General features: G+C 43.1%; 2 protein-coding genes and 1 pseudogene across 2 annotated transcripts in view; 1 reads left to right on the top strand and 2 right to left on the bottom strand.

Annotated features, from left to right (window-relative positions):
- Positions 1–18,567, bottom strand: part of USP35 (ubiquitin specific peptidase 35) — an 873,752-nt gene that overhangs the window by 693,530 nt on the left and 161,655 nt on the right. The gene's annotated exons all lie outside the window — the stretch shown is intronic.
- GAB2 (GRB2 associated binding protein 2) overlaps positions 1–18,567 on the top strand; it is a 177,065-nt gene that overhangs the window by 74,639 nt on the left and 83,859 nt on the right. The window lies entirely within an intron of this gene.
- LOC105748511 (RNA-binding protein with serine-rich domain 1-like) lies at positions 15,816–16,852 on the bottom strand (annotated as a pseudogene).

Raw genomic sequence — 18,567 nt, 5'->3', positions numbered from 1 at the left:
GCTTTTCCCCTTCCCAGTGGATACTTTCATCTGCTAGGTCTGGATGGTGTCCTCCGAGCTGTAAACAGTGGAGTAGGAGATAAAGGGCTGCCTTAGGGAGGAGGCATGTGTGGCAGCAACTGGTTTTCCTTCTCTGCCCCTCACCCGCTTTGTCCTGATTAAAACAAATCAGGTCTAGGCGTGGCCTGATTTGAGCCAGCCTAGACCTCTCTAATCCCTTTCCAGGACCCAAACAGCACGGACGCCGTTCCTCTTACCTTGAAGACCTCAAACTTGGAGAAAGACGTTTTCTGTGATAAGGATAACAATTCCTCATATTTGTACAATGTTAGTTTCTAAACATGTTATGTCTTCTGAGGAACTGAAATTCTGGCTTTGTGATCCCTTAAGAATGTAGGATTCGGATCAAAAGATATGAGTTTGAGTGCTGGCTCTGCTCTTTAATAACTGTGAGACCTCAGGCAAGTCAGGGAGCTAATAATAGCTCCCACCTCTTAGGGTGTTACAGAGCTTAAATGAGAAAATGTATGTAAGTTCCTGCCACATAGGAAACACTCAAATGTTAACCCCCAAAAAGGGGGTGGGGGTCAGAAGGGGTGTTAACGGAGATAATGGAGATGAACATGCTATGCATAAAATGCTAAACTTTTTAGTAATTTGGTTTGAGGTCTGAGCATAAGCATTTCCTCTCTCCTCTAAAGCCACCCAGTTCACCTGACCTCTCATTCTGACCATTCCCTCCTTCTCGCAAACATCCATCACTGTGACCTCTTCTTTCACATGGTAGCTTGGCTCTTCCATCTGAAGCTAACCACCGTCTCTTGAGGCCAGCCACTAGCCCAGGGCTTGGTATAAGGTAGGGTTCAACAATTACTTGGATAGGTACTCTTGGTGAAAAACTCAGAAATGCAACCCCTTTCCCATCCACAGGGGTCTGCACTTAGTCACTCAAACTTATTTCTTGATTTTTATACCCAGGGATAAGTGCAAGAGATGGAAACCACTCCAGATACTTTGAACAGGAAGGAATGTAATACAAGGGATTGAATGCTTGCCAAATGGTAGGAAAAACTAAAGCTGTATGTTCCACGAATGATACTTACTCCCTCCCCACCCCCAGAATACCACTGAAGTGATCAGTTAACTCACCCCACACACACACTCCGTAGCTGTGATCTAACACTTAGGAGGTCAGACTTGAGAAGCTACTGCTGCAAATGCCGCGTGGCACTCAGGAAGCTGGAAAATGCCTCAGCTGCATAAACCCTTTCATATCTACATATCTGCTTGCCAGAAGAAACAAGAAACAGCCACGAGAGCAGGAAGATGGTCTTCACCTCCCTTCCAGCTTACCTGTCTTGTGTGAATGCCCATAATTGGTAGATTAACTGCACGCAAATCTGGTAAAGGTGATTTTTTAGTTTTCCACTGTTTCCAACTAGAAGGGGAGGGGGGTGGAAGTAGAGTGAGCCAACCTACAGTCTATACCACACTAGTTTCATCTAGAAAGTATTTCGGGTTGCAATATGTCCGGATAAAAGCTAAATGAGGAAACACAAACAGGTTCCTCTGCACCTAGTTGATTCCTTCCACGTGCAGTCACTTCCATAGAATATGTTTTGGATCAGATGTCTCTATGGGAAATCTTCCATATCTCCCCGTGGCCTTTAAAAGAGCCTGACTGACCCAGCCGGCTCTCCTTGTAACTCATGGGATGTACCCAACAAATGTTGGGATGAATGCCCTCTGTATATGTCAGATACTATGCTAGGCAAAGGGAACGCCAAGTCAAAAAAAGAAAGGCAAGGCCCTGCTTTCAAGGAGTTCTCGGTAGTCTCGTAGGGTGGCACAGGATGAAAACAGTTAGAAAATGATGACAAATGCTAAAATGAAGATATCCTCAAGAACACAGATGAGAGGTACATAAATCAGATTGGGGGATAAAACGAGGATAAATATGAAAAGGCTGTCTGTATTCATGTAAAGAGTTAAGTGTAGGGACTTCCCTGGTAGACCAGTGGCTAAGACTCCGCGCTCCCAATGCAGGGGGCCTGGGTTCCATCCCAGCTCAGGGAACTAGATCCCACATGGCACAACTAAAGATTCGCATGCCGCAACTGAGAAAAAAAGATCCCATGTGCCTCAACTAAAGATCCCGCACACAGCAGTGAAGATCCCACATGCCACAACTAAGACCTGGTGTAGATAGATAGATAGATAGATAGATAGATAGATAGACAGACAAACAGATAGTTAAGTGTAAAGGATTTTTATTAATATTCGGATCCTACAAGCCTGGCCCGATAAGCCTAAATATAATCTCTTTCTCCCAATCACCCAACCCAGACACAAGACCCCAAAATTTTCTTTACTTTTCCCAAAAATTTTTAATGAAAATTTTCAAACATGCAGCAGAGTTCAAAGAATTTTACAGTGTATACCCACGTATCCACCATCCAGATTCCACCGTTAATATTTTACAACACTTGCTGTATCACAGCGGGCCCCAACTTTTTTGGCACCAGGGACCGGTGTCGTGGAAGACAATTTTTCCACGGACTGGGGAGTGGGGGGGGGATTGTTCAGGCAGTAATGCGAGCCATGGGCAGATGAAGCTTCACTCACTTGCCAGCCGCTCACCTCCTGCCGTGCGGCCCGGTTCCTAACAGGCCGCGGACCCCTGCTGTATCACAAACCTATCCATCTATCCATCCCTTTGTCCATCCATTATTCATCTTATTTTTTAAAGCATTTAAAATAAATTGCAAGCATCATTGTATTTCTCCCTAAATATTTCATCATGCATATCATTAACTCATTCACTGGAGTCCAGTATTTGTCCAGCATTTTTCTTTAAGGTAAAATTTACAGAGTGAAATGCGCAAATCTTAAGTGAGTGTTCTCTGAGATTTGACAAAGACATATACCTGTGTAACTCAAGCACCTGTAAAGCTCTAAAACATTATCATCATCCCAGAAAGCTTCCTCGTGCCCCTTCCTGGACAGTTCCTACCCCCACCCTCCAAAAACAGCCATCATTCTGATATTTTCTTCCCACCATAAATTATTTTTGCCTGTTTTAGAATTTCACATAAATGGAATCTTATAGTATGTGCTTTTTTATGTATAGCTTCTGTCACTCAGCATAATACTTTTGAAACCCGTCCATGTCGTTTAATAGCCCATTCCGTTTTATTGCTGAGTAGTATTTCATTGCATGTATGTACCACAATTTATCTATTTCCCTATGGATGCATACCTGGATTATTTCCAGTTTTTGGCTATTATGAAAAAAAGTCTACTCTGAATCTGTAATCTACTTTTAAAAAATAGACTTTAACTTCCTCAAACAGTTTTAGATTTACAGAAAAATTGAGAAGATAGTACAGAGAGTTCCCATATACCTACACCAGTTTCCCCTATTATTAACATCTTACAGTTAATGTCCTTTTTAAGGCCCCCTTTGGCTTAGTGTTTCTGGCTGATTGCTTAATGAATTGCTGTTTGGAAAGACTGCAAATGCAGTGCTACCAATAAATTCCCTGCAACAGGAAATTGTTTTTGTCATCCCACTGAAATTATTGACCCAGGCTTTGTTTTGTCCAATAAGCTGGAATCATGAATGCCTAGTAGTTGATAAGTGTATCCGTCCGTTCCTGAGAGTCTTGCCCAAGGAAGAGTTCAGGGTCAGGTCCTTGGGTCTGCAGGTGAAGAAATAGGGCTTCTGTATTCATCTGCACTAGCAAATGATCCCTCCACCAAAACCACTTTCTATGTTTTCTACTTCTAGGCTTTCCTCTCACCTCCAGCAAATCCTCAACAAGACTGTAAGACTTTTTCCCAAAGCACAACTTATGATTATAACAGCAATTAATGTTTATGTTGCCCTTGCTGGTTTATAAAGCTCTTTAACATCCATTTCTTCTTCGTTTCAATCTAGTTAAGATACGTATTATGCCCACCTTATAGAGGAAGTACTAAAGGTCAAAGGGATTAAATTACTTCTCCAGAGTCACACTGCTAGTGATTAAGAGTTTAGGATATAATCCCAGCTCTGTTTTACCCTTGAATCCTGAATTGTTTCCTTTATATCATATTCTTTCTACTCAAAATTTTGGGCCTCACCATTCTTTTTCTTAAATGATCGAAGACCCGCTGTGACTGGGACTCAACCTACTTTTTCATTCTCATCTTTTCCTGGGAGCCTCTAGGCTCTAGAAACACTCAGTTGTAAATTGTTTCCTGAACACTTCATGAATATTGCTTCCTCCATGCATTTTGATGATGATGGCTTCCCCTTTATGTCCAGAGTATTTTTTCTTTCTTCCATCCTTCATCTCTTGTTCTCAGAATTTGCTTTTGGGAATATTTCTTTATCCTTTAAGACTCCTCTCAGATATTATTACTTTCACTCGAAGCATCCTTTGATCACTTACCTCTCCCCTACCCGCACCCCTCACCCTGGTTCCCAGCATCAGGAACACGGGTCCCTATTCTGTTTATATATTAGACTTTTGAGTGCCAGCAGGCCCATTCCGTATTGAGATACAAAGATGATTAAAACATGATCCCTTAAAGTTGTTTACAGTCTGTTATGGGAATTAGATGTGTATAGAAGTGATGATAACATAAGGATTAAAAATTGACCCAGATATAGATTTACTGAGTTCCCACTGTGTACCCAGCACAGATGCTCAGTACATACTTGTAGAATTGTATTGAATAATGGACATGAGGCATTTGGGCTTAGTAGCAAGGATCTTGAGCTTAGGCAAAGGTGGTGACTTACCTGCTGTGGTTAAAGAGCATAGACTGAGTCTCTGCCCAAATAAATTTCTATTCAATTTCTCCTTAGTCTTCATCTCATTGGGTCAGAACTACGTCTTCTTCAGACATGTTTCAGGGTAGCAAACTGAGTTCTCAGGTGATTTAAACATTCTCTATAATATCGTTTCATCTATTCAACAAGGATCACTGAGGTCCTAGTCTATGTTTGTGTCTTTGTCTGTAGCTGAGAATACAGAGATGGACAAACTGTTACTCTCAAGAAGCTCAGGCAACTCAAGAAGCTCATAGCAGAATGTAGACACCTCCACAGACAAATAATAATAATAGCCTGAATCTTTTTTGGAATAAGACAAAGCTAATTTAAAGTAACAATTTCTTTTCCTATAGGAAAGCCATTCAGAGCACTTTCATGACCACAATTTCACGTTTTTGCTCTGCATCTAGACTTTTTTTAACCTACAGAAAAAAATTGTACAAACTTGATTCAATAGAGTTTACTACTGTTACTGACCTGTGACCATGATGTATCATTTCATTTTCTAAGGAAAACCAAATTAATGCAAAAACAAAATCCCCCTAAAAGTTTATCAGCATGAACTTAAGTAATTTTTTCATTTGCATGGTATTTGTGTTCGCTAGCCCTCCTCTGGCATCAAGCTGTGATTATTTAATTTAAAAAAAAAATATTTTGGGCCGCACTGAAGAGCTTGTGGGATCTTAGTTCCTCAACCAGGGGTCGAACCTGCACCCTCAGCAGTGACAGTGCAGCATCCTAACCACTGGACCACTAGGGAATTCAGCTGTGATGATTTTAAATAAGACATTTACCTGAAAATAACACCTGTTCTGACTATCTCACAAGGTTGGAAGCATTTTCCATAAAAAGAAATGAAGAAGCTCTTTGGGCACTGGTATGGAATAAGCTCCAAGATATAATTTAAGTGGAAAAAAGTGAGCCTCAGTTACACTATCTGTAATGATACTGAATCATACTATGCGACCATTTGTATTTAAAAAGGGAAATATTATATATATTTACTGTTGCATACGTAAAATATCTCTGAAATGAAACACAAGAAACTCGTAACAATGGCTATCTCTACAAAGCAGAGAACAGGATGGCTGGGGTTAGGGTGGAGGGAGACTTTTTTCTGTTTGCTATCTTAGACCTCTTGATTCTCGAGCCATGTTACTTCAAAAATACAGTGTTTAAAAATAAATGAACAAAAATGGTTTAGGGATAATTTACTACTAAAGTTCATAGGAATAGGCAATTGTGGATTTTCTTTTTTATGCATGGCATTATTTCATCTCATGTTTTCTGGTAAAATCATCCTCTAAGTATAATCTCTATATCTCTTGACTGCTGACAGTGTGGTGGTTGTCAGGGTGTTGCTAAGTCATGTAAGATTCTTAGAAATCGCACGCTTTAGGTTGGTAGTAGTTTCTGTGGTCAGGAAGAAGGTGCATATGAGCATAGATAGAGTTCTTAGAAATCTAGCATCATAAACTTTCAGGGCTGAAAGATACAGGAGTTCATTCTAGTTCTCCTCTCACCGTATGTTTGTATTCCCTCTGCAACATTCCTGCTTAGGGGTCATTGTCATTACGATGTTGCTGCATATTATTAATGCCAGCTAAATTAAGAGTGCCTCAACTTAAGTGGTCTCTGTGCTGTCCTGGGAAGATCACTGGACTAGAAGTCAGATTGACATCTAACCTCAGCTCTGCCACTGGTTCACTATGTGGCTTCAGGTAAATCACCTTCCCTCTCTGGGTCTCTGTTTCATCATCTCTAAAATTAGGGCATTATTAATTTTGATTATCAATTAAAAAATGAAATAAAATTAGGGCATTAGACTGTGCCAGGGGTGGAAGGTACAAGGTATGCCTGTTGCCACTTCCCCCTCCCTACACATGATAGACATCAGTTCCGTTTGGGCAGGTTCTTTACGATAGATTTACCACAAATGAAGTCTCAGAATGCTTCTCAGCACAGTCCTCCAAGCAACTAGAACCAATAGGTAGGACTTGGGTAGGACTTGGCAAGTGAGATAAAAGTCATTCCCTTTCATCTCTAAGGTTCTCAAGCAGCAGTGTGCTGGTAAATGTTTAACAACAGGTTCTCAGAAAGAAAAAAAGAAGAAGAAGAAGAAGATGCTCTGATTTATAGCATTTGCCAGTTTTCATGATATAAATACTCCCACCATGACTGATGTCAAATTACTAAGGTGAAATCAGCTGGGTTGCAGAACTACTGAAAACTTATCAGCTTTCATGAGCTGATAGAAGCTGACTCCAGCACATAACTATAAAATCGATGACTTTGGACTAACTGACCACAGCTGTAAGTGAAAATGACATCCTCCCTATGGAATTTTATCCGGAGGTATAATTCTTGGTTTACAGTCTTTTGGATTTGGAAATACTTGAGTGTCAAGAGATCTTTATGAAATTCTTCTACTCCCCTGAGCCTCAGTTACACTATCTGTGAAATGGGACCAAGGATTCCTACCTCATAAGATTATAGGCAGTAATGAGAGACTGCATATAAATCACTTAGCAGGGACTTCTCTGGCAGTCCAGTGCGCTTCCAATGCCAGGGTGTGGGTTTGATCCCTGGTCAGGGAACTAAGATCCCACATGCCTTGTGGCACGGCCAAAAAATAATAATAATAATAATCACTTAGCACAGTGCCTAGCCCATCGTTTGACCTCTCAAATATTCCCCCTCCCTTACCAAAGTGGAGGTTGTTATGTTAGATTGTGTCTTTATCTTTTCCAGACTCCCAAAAAACTTGCCGTTGCTCTCCTTTCAGCCCTTCTCTTTTCCAAACCATTCTACTCCCTTGACGTTCCCTTTTCCTCTCCCTCCTCTGCTCTAATATACTTAACCTTCTGTCTGAATGGAATCTAAATACTTAATCTTACCTATTCCTAATGTGTTATCTGTATTTATCCTCTATCCAAACCTCTCTTGGTAATCTGTGCTGTTGGAGACTGTAGGCACACTTGGAGGCAGAGACCAACTCTGTGTCTCTTGGACTGTCCCCCGTCACAACACCATGAGTAAATAAGTGTTAATAAGTCACCTCTCAGGATCAAACTTATATCAAGGATGTTGCAAAAAAACAGCTTCTCTTACGCAGGTACCCGAGAAGGCTGCTGGTGGCAGATACCTAGTATGTGCTCTGGTTCTGAGATGAAGTCCACATTCCTTAACTTCTTCCCATGGCCTTTTTCTGATCCCTTCAATAAGGATATAAGACCCTCTTGCTATTCATTCCACTAGCATGCCATATTTCCCTTTATCATAATATTGATCATGCTTTATTATAATTATTGATACTTGTTTTTTTGTTGACATCTCTGCTAGGTACTGGGCTCTGAGATCAAGGACCGCGTCTGTATTGTTTACTGCTATATCCTCGGCCCCTAGCACAGTGCCTGGTACATGGTAGAATACTGAATGTATAAATTCATTATTTTAAATGAATTTTTAATAATAATTTGCTATCCTATAAAATGAATAGAAGGCCTCTAATGTAACTCGTTGCTGAGTTTGGTTAGTCATGCGGTAAATTTTCTTACAGCACATCTTCTTTAAGTTGTGTACTCAGGTAAGAGCTTGCAGTTTCTGTCATTATATCTGGTTGTCTCAAGAGCCATAGAGATCAACATTACAAAGCCTAAGGGAAAGTCAGAGGGGTAGACATGGGAGAAAAAAAATCTAAAGAACAGAAACTACCACTTTTTTTACCTTCTAATGTTATAACATGTATCTTCATGCATATATAGTTTTCTTTCCTTTGAATTATTCCCTTAGTCATTTGCCAGAAATGAGAATTATTGGGCAAAAGGGGATGAACATTTTTAAGGCTCTTGAAATACTGCCAGATTGTTTTCCAGACACATCATATCAACAAATAGCTCTGAGCAACAGACATGGGTGTCTGTTTAACCACACACTTACCACCACTGGGAAATGTCATTAAAATCTTTTTTGCTAGTTTAATAGAGGGGAGAAAATGGTCTTCCCCATTCCTTTCAGTTAATGTTTGGTCTTTTAAATCTGCTCCTTCATGCAGCTCTTTCTGAAGGAGCATCCTACCCCTCAAAGACTTGTTCAGAGGCTGTGAGGCTCACAACCTCATTGGCCCCTGGGGCACAGCATCTCCGTTGTGCTGTGGTGGGGAGGGGCGGTGATAGAGGGAAAACATAACACAAACCACACCATTGTTAGGGGATGAGGTTGCTGGGATAATGCTGTGAGAAGGGATGAAAAGAACGATTCTCCATTCTTGATTGTTGTGATGTCCAAGGATGAGCCAACAGCTCCAGCACGGGAAGGGATGGGTCTTTACTGCTGCCAGATGCTCCTTTTTCCATTGCTGCCTTCCATTATTTCTGGTTCGAAGGGGGTGAGGGGGGTAGCCTAGCAGCTGAAACAGATTAACTTTTATGCCTAGTTTCCTCCCTTTGAGTGATTGCCCTGGACCTGGGGACATTCACAATTAGTCAGAAACTGTTTAGAAATAAGAATGTGGTTCAAGGTCCATAATGTATAAGAGCCAACCTTCTGGAGTTCATGCACCATTCCTGCCTTTATCTATGGGAGCTGCATGAGGCAAAGAGAGCTTTCTTCCCTCTCCTTCCCTACTGCCACTGCCTCATTCAGGCCCTCATCCTGTTTTGTCTGTACTATGGCAATAGCTTCCTGTTTCCCTCCCTTAATCTACCCTCTTGTACACTGTTACCAACGTGATATTTCTATGACCTGCACATCAGATCTTGTCACTCTCCAGCTTCAGCTGTCAGTGCTTCCTCAAAACTTTTAGATAAAATCCAAGCTCCTTTTCCCAGCTTTTTGGGCATTTAGCAATCAGATCCCAAACTGCTTTTCCAGACTGGCTTCCACCTCTCCTCTGGACTGTGCCCTGACTAGTGTATCCATTCTCTATAAGGGACTCCCGTTGGTCCTTCTGCCCTGTTTGCCCTTCTGCCTCTGTTCTACCTGACTCACTCTTTCTAATCCCTCCTCAAAAATCAAGGGCCCTCAATTATCACTTCTCTGGTGGATTTTCCTGGATTTCCCCTAGCAGTTAATCACTCTCTCCTGTAACCTACACATAGATCACGATGTCTACCTTTGTTTCCCTCAAATCAGGAATTATCACCTTCCTTTTGTATATTTGTATTTGTGAATCCCCCAGCCCCTATCACAATATTTTGCACACAATAAGTGCTCAAAAATGTTTCCTTTCCTTCCCTTCTGCTAGCCTATTCTTGCGGTACGTGGGGCTCTCACTGCTGTGGCCTCTCCCGTTGCGGAGCACAGGCTCCAGACGCGCAGGCTCAGCGGCCATGGCTCACGGGCCCAGCCGCTCCGCGGCATGTGGGATCTTCCCGGACCGGGGCACGAACCCGTGTCCCCTGCATCGGCAGGCAGACTCTCAACCACTGCACCACCAGGGAAGCCCTGCTAGCCTACTCTTAATCTCTTTAACCGTCAATGTGTTTGTATTTTTATAGCTGAAAGGGAATGTAGTATAGTTTAATCCTTTTTTTTTTTCTTCTTTTTTTTTTTTAATGGTTAAAAAAAAACCAAAGCTCAGTAAGGAGAGGAATTCGTCCTGGAATACACAGCCAGATTTAATGGCAGAGCTGGGGAACTGGATTGTGCTGAGCTCCTTAGGTAGTTTGAAAAAATCTTTGAAATAAAGGATTGCATCAGGGGAGAGGAAGGAACTAAGGTTCATTGCCAAGTTTTATTGCTGGATGCTTTATGTATGTTAATTATTTCTATTTTTGGAACCTTATTCCTTTTTAAAAAAATTGTCGTAAAATATACATAACATAAAATTTAGCAACTTGACCATTTTTAAGTGTACAAGTTCAGTGGCGTTAAGTACATCCACATCCTTGAATGGTGGTACAACTGCCACCACCACCCATCTCTAGAACTCTTTTCATCTTGCAGAACGAAAACTCTGTACCCATTAAACAACAACTCCCTATTCCCTCCTCCCCCAGGCCCTGGCAATTACCATTCTACTTTCTATGTCTATGGGTTTGACTTCTCTAGGTACCTCATGTACGTGGAATTGTACAGGAGTTGCCTTTTGTGATTGGTTTATTTCACTAGGCATGAAGTTTGCAAGGTTCATCCATGTTGTTGCATGTGTCAGAATTTCCTTCCTTTTTAAGACTGGATAATATTCCATTGTGTGTATATACTGCATTTTGTTTCTCCCTGCATCCATAGATGGACACTGGATTGCTTCCACCTTTTGGCTACTTTGAATAATGCTGCTATGAACATGGGTATACAAGTATCGTTCAAGACCCTGTTTTCAATTTTTTTTTGGTATATACCCAGAAGTGGAATTGCTGGGTCATATGGAAATTCTATTTTTAATTTTTTGAGGAACCACCGAACTGTTTTCTATAGCAGCTACATTACTTTACATTCCCACCACAGTGCACAAGGGTTCCTATTCCTTCACATCCTTGACACATTTGTTACTTTCTATTTTTTTGATAGCAACCATCCCAATGGATGTGCAGTGGTATCTCATTGTGGTTTTGATTTGCATTTCCCTAATGATTAGTGAGGTTGAACATTCTTTCATGTGCTTATTGGCCATTTGTGTATCTTCTTTGGAGAAATGTCTATTCAAATCTGCCCCCTTTTTAGTCAGGTTGTTTTTGTTGTTCTCATCGTGTTGAGTTGTAACGGCTCTTTATATATTCTGGATATTAACCCCTTATCAGATATATGATCTGCAAATATTTTCTCCCATTCCATGGGTTATCTTTTTGCTCTTTTGTGTCCTGTGATTCACAGAAGTTTTTAATTTTTCTGTAGTTCAATTTACCTATTTTTTTCCTTTGGTTACCTGTGCTTTTGGTGTTATAGCTAAGAAATCATTTCCAAATCCAACATCATGGAGCTTTTCCTATATGTTTTCTTCTAAGAGTTTTATGGTTTTTGGTCTTACATGTAAGTCTTTGATCCATTTTTAGTTAATTTTTGTGTATGGTATAAAGGTTCATCTTCATTCTTTTGCATATGGATATCCAGTTTTCCCAGCACCATTTGTTGAACAGTTATATGTTACCTCATTTTATATGCACAGTAATCCTGGGATGTTATAACTATCTAACGGATAAGAAAACAGAAGTTGAAATATCCCTGGAGACACCCTAAAAGCAGGGTCCTTTGTAACCTAAGTGGGCCAAAGGTATAAAAGAAGAAGAAAAAGACCATTTATGATATAAAGTGAGAAGAGGGGAATGGAGAGGGAAAAAATTGCATAGGCAGCTAGCCTCGAGCAGAACTTAGGGGTAGACTTCAAGTTCACTTGAGAGCCCTTCTCCTTCTGCCCTTTTACTGTCCTCCTCCCTCATGTGACTGTGCTTCTCTGATTCTCTTAAGGTAGCTCCTTGGTTTGCTGACTCTATTTTTTTTTTTTTTTTTTTTGGCGGTACACGAGCCTCTCACTGTTGTGGCTTCTCCCGTTGCAGAGCACAGGCTCTGGACGCGCAGGCTCAGCGGCTATGGCTCACGGGCCCAGCTGCTCCGTGGCGTGTGGGATCTTCCCGGACCAGGGCACGAACCTGTGTCCCCTGCATCGGCAGGCGGACTCCCAACCACTGTGCCACCAGGGAAGCCCATTGCTGACTCTTTTGAAATTCTTTTAAGAGGATCATTTATAGCTTTTCCACAGTCTGTCCCAACCTGTTTTCTCAGCCTTCCCTGTGTCACTCCTTTCCTGCCACTATGAACCCTTACTTGAGCTGTGTTAGTTCTCACTGCCACCTTTATTCCACATGGTCATTTTAGTCACTCTGCTTTTAGTGCACTACTGTCTCTCTCCAAGTCCTCATACTCATCTGTGTGTCTCCACAGCATGTGGCACAATGCCAGCCACAGAAGTGGATGCTCAGTGCTCAGTAAATATGTTGAGAAGATGACGAGACAGTTTTTGTTCATCTGTAATCTTGAATGCATAATCATTGTATTCATATTTGTGTTGATAACAGTACTCACTCATAGTGATTATGAATGCATAATCATTCCGCATGTGCATGACAGTCTTCCTCTCAGGGATTTTAAAAGATCTTGTGAAATGGTCTCTGCCTGCCGTTGACTGCAGTCCACCTAGGAGAAGACAAAATACTTTTCCGTGCACTTTACTCCTCTGTATAACATGTAGTCCTTGCAGCATTCAGTGAGTGGCAGGGAGGGCTGACCTTAGCCCCGTTCACTGTTAGGATGCTAATGCATAGCAAAGTTGAGGGGTTTGGCTGAGGTCACATAGGCAGAAGAAGATTGAGGTGGGATTTGAACCTGGGTGACGGACCAGGCAAGATGCTTAACCATTTCAAGCAGCTCGTTTTGTTCGTCCTCAAAATGAAGATAATATCATGTACTTCCTAGGTGGTTGTGAGTATTGAAAATCAGACAGTGTACATGAGTAAAGAGTTGAGCACAGTACTGGCACATTGTATAGGTGCTCAAATGCTAGCTATTATTATTTGTCTCTGTATCTGGTGTTTCGTCCCTCTTGTAACACATTGTGTATTACTTTGGAAAAGAGGTTTGCGAGTACCATCACAGTGATTTTGTCTCCGTTTGTTGGGAGTATTAATAGGCACCCCTGTTTACATGTGTGTCCTACGTAAAGTACCTCCTGTGATTCCTGTCTGACTCAGGTGCTCAGTGAATGATTCCTTTACGTCCCTCCTGGCTTTGTGCTTTTATGCATGAATTACAGGGGACTTGATACTTCTGGACTTGATACTTCTAAGTCCAGAGGCTAAGGAATAATCCAGTTTGGAATAGAACACAGACCTCTCTCATAATTTCCAGACGGTGAGTTCTTTTCAGTTACTCTTTACTGCAGACTATTCTGCAGTCTCCCCTGTGTTCCCTTCACATCTCTGTGTGTGTGTGTGTGTGTGTGTGTGTGTGTGTGTGTGTGTGTGTGTGTGTGGTAGCTGGATTTAAGTTGGAAGAGTCATTGAGGCGTAGTAGAAGCTAATCTGTACCAATGTCTTATTTGCAGTTTGTAGAGGCCCCACGGCACTTGTGTGATAAATGGTGCTGTGTAAGTTAAAATGCAACTAAGGGTCTCTTCAGTGTTTCTTGAATTAAGTTTATTATGCGTGCTAATTTGCGCCTAGAGGCTTTTGTTGTTGTTTGTTGTAGTGACTGGGGCAGTAATGAGCCTGCTCCCAGCATAGCTCGGCACGTGCCCCATAGACAGTTTATTTGCATTTGGCAGGACTCCACAGTGTACCCTGAACAAATGAATCAGCCTATTTGGGGCATGGGAAAAAGGAATCATAGGGAGGCAATGAGTGTTGCTCATGAGCCCCAGTGATCTGAGATGGGGGAATACCAGACAGTTCTTGTTCTGTTCCTACCTGGATTATTGCTTAGCCTATGGAGTATCAAGTCCCTTGTAATTCACCGACAAAAGCACAAAGCCGGGGTGGGGGCATGGGGGTAGGAGGGATTCGTGCAGGGATGGGCCAAGGAAAGGAATCATTCACTGAGCGTCCGAGTCAGACAGGCATCACATGAGGCTCACATGTGAAGCAGGAGTGGCTGTTAATATTCCCAATAATCTAGGATTCTGATCCAGGCTCAGGACTCTCTGCTTTATTGTAGTGGGTAATACTTTGTTTATCTGGCAGCTGCATTGATCCACACATTTGAAGAACTTAAAAAATCTTCAGAGTGGTCCCAAAGCCAACACACTAACGCTTACACACGACTGATTCTTTTTACAACCTCATAAGATAAACAGAGCAGGTGATACTTTCTTCATGAGTCTTAGAGAGGTCCTGGAACTTTCCTGGGATCACACAATAAATAGCAGACTAATGATTGAACCCAGTTTTTCTGATAGATCACCACTCAAAGGTCCTCTAGTTATAAGATGCAACATAAAACAGTGTATTATGTAATAACGTCTTATTTTTAGTTCCTGCTTCTACCACCCTTGCTGAGAGTCTTAATACTTCAGACCTAAAAAGTTGCAGAAATCCCTAGCTGAGAGATGTAAGGCAGGTCTGAGTTTAAGAGGAGAAGCCTTGGTTAGCAAGAAGAGCCCAGAAGACAGAGTCAGAAGTCCTCGCTTTGGTACCTCATAGCTTTTTATCTGTGGTTAAGTTACTTAGCTGCTTCGTGCCCCAGTTTCTTCATCTGTAAAATGAGATAACAGTAGTAACTACTCATAGGATGGGTAAGGATGAAATATATATAAAATGCATAGTTCAGTGCCTGGCATAGAGTAAATGTATTTAGTTATTATTCTTACGCTAAACAGCACACAGCTTGGAGAAAACACAAAATAATCTCCCTCTTGCTTTTCCCATATTTTCCAACAAAGCGCAAACACAACATCATCTAAAATGCTACAAAGTTATAAAACTCAAAACAGAAAATTTACAGTACCGACTATACAATAAAAGCCAAAAAAGCAATGTGCACGTTGCCAAGGTAACCTGCAAGACCACCATGAATACCAGTACAACAGGGGGTTCTGTGATGACCTAGCAGAGCTGGCTCTCAACTCGCTCACCAGTTTCAGAGAGAGAAAGGGAGACGTGGGTGTGCGTGTGCGCGTGTGCACGCATCAGTACATGTGCAAAGAACCATTGGGGGCAGATAATGGGGTATTTGACCCTAGAGGTCCGAAGAGGACTCAAGCTGGGAGCAGAGCCAGGCTAACAGGAGTGACAGCTGTGCAAAAGCACGCCCTTTCCTGAGGGACTCTGCAGGCCACCAGATTGGCCTCAGGTCATCTGTGGAATGGAGAAATGTGCTCCCAGGCTGGGGCTGAACCACCACCTGGAGCCCCCTGCTCATCCCCGCTGGCTTTGCCACCAAACTGACTCTCAGGAACTAGAAACGTGGGAGCTGTCTGGCTGGAAAACTGGAGGGCATCTTTATCAGCATGACCCCAAACCAACAATGCTCCTGCAGCCAGAACTCTGCCACCAGGGCAGACGTCTCAGTTGCTGCCTTCACCTTTGACACCTGCCCCTGAGTGAGGGATTTCTTTCCTACTGATCCTCCTTCGGCTAGAAAAGTGACAAAGGTGAGTTGGATGGGATGCAGCTCCCAGGGGCGGAGCTTCAGTGGCCCTGCTTATCAGGAGGAGTTGGAGCTGGAGTGGCTCCTGCGATGGCAGCGGGCGGGGGACCTGCATGCGCCGCCGAGGGGAACGTGGCCTTCTCCTCAACCGTAGGGGTGACCTGCGCCACATGGGGGACAGTGGCAGCATTCTCCTGGGAGGGCCGACTCGCCTGGGGGTGGCCTAGGCCAGGGGGCCAGCACAGCAGTGGCAGTGGTCCTCCCGGCCAACAACTTGTCCTCTGTCCGTGTGCTTCAGCGCCTTCTTGGCTTCATCTGGTTTCTCAAACTCCACATTGCGTAGCCTTTAGGCAGATGGGGGTGCATCCTTTCTACAGGCACGTCAATCATTCTACTTTTCCCATAGGTGGAGAATATATCCATGATGTGATCTTGGTCACATTCCTGGTGAGGCTCCCAATGTGTTCTCTGGTGGGTTTAGGGGACAGCTCTGCCTTTTCCTTTCCTTTTCATCTAATTGGGGTGGTTTGGATTTGGAGCGGGAACGCCGCCTGTTCTCATGCCTGCGCCGAGAAGGACTCGGAGAGCCAGGGGAGCTGCCGGAGCTGGAGCTGCGGGGTGTGCTGGGACTTCCTGAGCGGCTCGATGCCGAAGATGAGCTGCAGCCGCTGCTGGAGCCCGAGCCGCAGGTCGAGCTGGACCGAGACCTGGTGCTGCTGCTACCACTGGAAGCGCTGCGCCTCTTTCGAGTTTTTTTTTTTTTTTTTGCGGTACGCGGGCCTCTCACTGCTGTGGCCTCTCCCATTGCGGAGCACAGGCTCCGGACGCGCAGGCTCAGCGGCCATGGCTCACGGGCCCAGCCGCTCCACGGCATGTGGGATCTTCCCGGACCGGGGCACGAACCCGTGTCCCCTGCATCGGCAGGCGGACTCTCAACCACTGCGCCACCAGGGAAGCCCTCTTTCGAGTTTTCTCCCCACCACCACCCTTCTCGCTTGACTCCTTTATCTTTAGAGCGATCCTTGGACTTCTCATCAGAGCGGTCTTTGCATTTGGTAGGAGAAGGAGCCCTAGTGCTGGACTTGTTATTGTTTTCTTTGACTCCTAACAAGCTCTTCTTTTTCACTCCTGATAAATCCATTCTCCCCTTCTGAGGTGTTCAGAGCAGCACTGACGGCCTCACTTAATCTGAACTCTCACTTCTAACTTGAGTCTGAGAAACTATCCCTCATCAACTGCAATTTACACCAAAGTGCAGCATCTCCCACCACCACCCCCCGCCCCCACCCGCGACCTCCTCCTGCCCTCCTCAGCCGCTGAGGCTGGCCTTCCTATATTTTCTTATTGAAGAATTATTGGGAAATACTTTATCCTTTCCCCCTTTCCTCCTCCTTCTCTTCTTCCTCCACCTTTTCCTCTTCCTTCATAGGACGGCCTGGCTCAGAGCTTACATTAAACACCAGGGGGCATTCAGTTGATTGTAGCATTCATTGGATTCAGGGCGTCTTACATAATGTCCTGCCTTGTGACATAGACGTGGAAAAAGAATTGTTTCCAAGCCTAGAGTTGGGAGGGAAGTCCGTATTCTTAGTCATTTGCAGCAAGACATGAAGCTGATTTCTATCAGTAGCTCCAGAACTGCACAGCATTATTTGTTAGATACAACTGTCAGTAGAACTCACCTATGCCTCCTTCCTTGTGTCTCCCACCCCATCTCAGTGTCTCAGGTATCCAGCCTTTGCCTAAGCTGGCCTGAGCTTCTGGTAGGAACCTCTCTCAGGACCTACCATCCCCTGTCTGGTTACCACCTCTCCCTGAGTCCAGGTGTCTTAACACTTTCTAGGTGTCTGGCTACTCTGGTAAACTAATTGCATCTTAGGTATTTGTGGAAAGAAGTAATGAATAAACAAATGTATTGAGGCAATATAAAAGCAATACAATAACCAGTACCAAGGCATTAACACCCACTGCCTGGCCCAGGCCTGGCGCAAAGCAGTGGCTCAGTGAAGATGTTGCATAAATTATTACTTTTAGTGTAATACATTTGCTATCCTAATCATGTGTTTGAAGCCTAGTTCAAATGCTTCCTCCTTTGTTAGACTGTTCTCATAGCAAATATAAACTTTCCCACTTCTATACTCTAACAGAATTTTATAGGAAAGTTTAAAACGTTTATATTCTTTATTTAGGGAAAGAAAAAAAACAGCCTTTCACTTCTGGTTCTCACAACAACGCTGTCCAGATTATCATCTTCATTTTATAGTCGAAGCTTGGTGATATGAAAGATCCCAAGTTCGTGCAGTTCATAAGTAGCAAAGCTGACTCCAAAACTTCCTTTCAGCTATTAAATTGTTCCTGTTGCAATATGGTGCACAGGCGAATGTGTGTTTTATTTAGTTGTGTTCACTGCTGGAATAGAGGTGCTTTTACTCTAAGGACTGTCTCCTGCTGCTGCCTATGCTTCCCAGAGCTTCACATATAAAACATGTCTTAAAGCAAAGTGCCAATTTTAACGGGGTCTTCAGTGCTGGAATTAAAGGGATGGCCAATGGCAGAGTTTCGCACAAAATCAGTGGAGAGAGAGAAAAAGTTTGTGCTTATATAGAGAGCTCCCTAATGAGCCTTCTTACTTTTTTAAGATGGACCATAGGGCATACCCCTGCAGGTAC

This window comes from Orcinus orca, chromosome 8, assembly GCF_937001465.1.
Source record: "Orcinus orca chromosome 8, mOrcOrc1.1, whole genome shotgun sequence".
Classification (NCBI taxonomy): Eukaryota; Metazoa; Chordata; class Mammalia; order Artiodactyla; family Delphinidae; genus Orcinus; species Orcinus orca.
The sequence above is the reverse complement of the archived record's forward strand: the minus strand, read 5'-3'. Positions and strand labels throughout refer to the sequence as shown.